This window comes from Nothoprocta perdicaria, unplaced genomic scaffold, assembly GCF_003342845.1.
Source record: "Nothoprocta perdicaria isolate Ctin4 unplaced genomic scaffold, notPer1 scaffold_17, whole genome shotgun sequence".
NCBI lineage: Eukaryota > Metazoa > Chordata > Aves > Tinamiformes > Tinamidae > Nothoprocta > Nothoprocta perdicaria.
In genome coordinates, this window is record NW_020454871.1 from 4,607,257 (window position 1) to 4,609,897 (window position 2,641).

At 48.5% G+C, this 2,641-nt stretch overlaps 1 long non-coding RNA gene across 1 annotated transcript; it reads right to left on the reverse strand.

Moving 5' to 3' along the window:
• Positions 1–1,378: 1,378 nt before the first annotated feature.
• LOC112944561 lies at positions 1,379–2,539 on the reverse strand. Its single transcript, XR_003248799.1, has 2 exons — positions 2,441–2,539; positions 1,379–1,876 (listed from the first exon to the last, which is right to left on the reverse strand). It is a non-coding gene; the product is annotated as an uncharacterized LOC112944561 (long non-coding RNA).
• Between the last annotated feature and the right edge of the window lie 102 nt (positions 2,540–2,641).

The window sequence follows — 2,641 nt, forward strand, 5'->3', positions numbered from 1 at the left end:
CCAGGGGCGAGCGGCTGTTCCAGGGCCGGCTGTTCCCAGGGCCGGCTGTTCTGGCCCTCCGGCAGCCTGCGTGCCAACCGGGGGCTGCCTCTGGGCAAGGAAAGCAGAGAAAAAGGCTTGCTTTTTGTTCCCCCTTCTTTCCTGTTACACTTGTTTTCTTATTATTTGTTAAGGTGAAATGCAAAGCACGAGCTGGCATGATTAAAAGCAAGCAATCCAAGCCGTCCAAATGCATCCATTAAGTGGGGAAAGGAGAGGCACTGTAATTGCTTTTAGAGCCATGGCTGCCTATTACAAGCCCTCATATTCACAGCAGCACAAATCTGAATTTAATCATGTCAGGTGCTGACGCTGGGCTGTGGCAGATYGGTGAGTTAGACATAGACCAGCAAGGGGAAGGAAAAGGAGAATAATCAGATATCTAGTGAATTTTAAATTCAGGGAACGTCCCTTTCTAGCCTCGAGGGCCTACAGACCTATCTCTGTCTATTTGGGAAGACTCTGAAATGCTCCTGGAGATTGCCTTGTTTTCCTCCTCCGCCTCTCCTCTCCTGCCCCAGGAGGAAAACTGCATCTGAAATTCCTTTCTGTCTGCATTAGAATCGACATCCCTCGGTTATCCTCACAGCATCTAAAAATAGCACGGGGAAATCCGCCGGAGATCAAAGCGATTCATTTACAAAGCACAACGCGAGGACAGAGCTCCCCCATTCTCATTCCCATCACATCCGCAGCAGCCGCATGGCAGGAATCGCGGTGCACTGGGAAGCCTCCCTGCCCGGCCCTGCGCTATCAGCCCTGCAAAAACCAGCAGGAGGGGAGAATATCCAGGGGTTGCAGGGAGATTGGGTGACTCGGGGTGGAAAATGATGTTTTTTTTCTTTATTTTCTGCAAATTTTGCAGATGCTACTGCAGGCTGAAGCTGAGAGGAAAATTAGAAAAAAAAAAGAAAAAAGGACTGAAAGAGCAGGAAGGGATGTACAGCCTCAGCACAGAGACATGGGTGTCCGGCCACCTCCCAACATGCTGGGAAGCCCAGAGCTCAGGAAACTGGGAATGAAGGGTGAGAAACCCCTGGAGCAGGCACAGGGAGGCGGGTGGACGCGGCCGCATTGCAGGAAGCTGCTGCTTCCTTGGAGAGCCTCCTGCACCCCCAGCCTGAGGGATTAACAAGAGCTGCTGGTGAACTGAGCAGCTCCGAACAACCGAGCTAGAGGCGCTCAGTGTCTGTGTTGCCAAGCCTGGGCTTTTTAATGCAAATCGCAGGATGACTTAGCAATTTGGCTACCCTGTTAACTGGGAATGCCCTGGGAAAATCTCCGCTTTTTCTTTCTTTTGCACGGGAAGTGGTTTTTTTTATTATTATTTTTATTAATAAAGTCTGCATAAAAAGCATTAATTATAGCATGTCAGTGAACGCAAGAGGCTCCGCAATTGGCAGGTAGGTTGGAACAGCTACAGTTCTTCTCCTATACAGAAAAACACAAGTAATCATTACAATCATTATAATCCAATTGCATGATTTCTGAATGCTCAGGGTTAGCATTCCCACCACTCCCAAGACACAGATGAACAGTGGAATTCAGAACAATAAATCACTTCTCTAAGGCAGGGGTAATCCAAGATGAGGAGGAGCAGCTCAATCCAGTCTTAGCTTCACAAAATCCTTTTTTTTTTTCAGGCTGTTGCTTAAATTCGGATCCAGACAGTAATAGGTGACTTAAAAGAAGCAATTCTGTCCACAGTCTGATTCCCTGGGCACTTTCCAGTTCCACATAGCAGGCACGGAGACACATCCACCACACCAACAGCAGAGAGCAAGCCCCCAGACACAGATTTGGGCTGAGATATTTGTCAGGGGGATATTCCTTTTGGCTGTGGAAAAAAAGAAGCCCTTTTTATTAGTTTCCCACAAGGTGCACTGCAGGGCTTTAATGCACACGGGGTTTTTGCTCCTGTGCAATTAAGGAGTGTGGCGGCTTCTGCGGTGCAGGGGCAGCAGATGCAGCTCCCTTCCTACGGACACCAGCATCTTTCCAGGTGTTTACCCCATGGCTCTCAGTTAGCACGGATTTACTGCTGGCTAATTGCAGGCATGGCCCCGTGCCAGGGAAAGAGCACCCACAGTCAGATTTCAGGGAGCTGCATTGAACAGGCAGGGACTGTGTTGTCATTAATAAGGTCGCTGTTGATCTTGGCCGTCAAATATCAATACTGGGATAGTAAAGAGTTTCCATAAGGCTGAAACAACAATGACGTGAGATTGCTGTTTGGCCAACAACACCTGCTAGGTGGGCAAAGATTCGGTGATTGGTTTGTTTCTCTGTTGTACCTCCTCGTTTTGCATCATGAGCTTCATCTGCATCGTGGAGCTTCACTCTGCATGAATACCAGGAGTCACCTCCCAGTTTACATTAATATAATTCAGCCAACACCTACCTGGCAAATCCTTCTCTGCAGCTATCGATCCCAGGGTTTGCTGAGTCCCGTAGATCRCAGCATGTGTTGCTCAACTAAATTGCACCGTAGAGTCTGTGCTCCTTAGCTAGGCAGCCAAAGCCTACAAAAGATGTCAAGATGAGCAAGCAGGCACTTCTCACAGATATTTATATAGATCTGGGTGTCTCCCCAATATCCCCA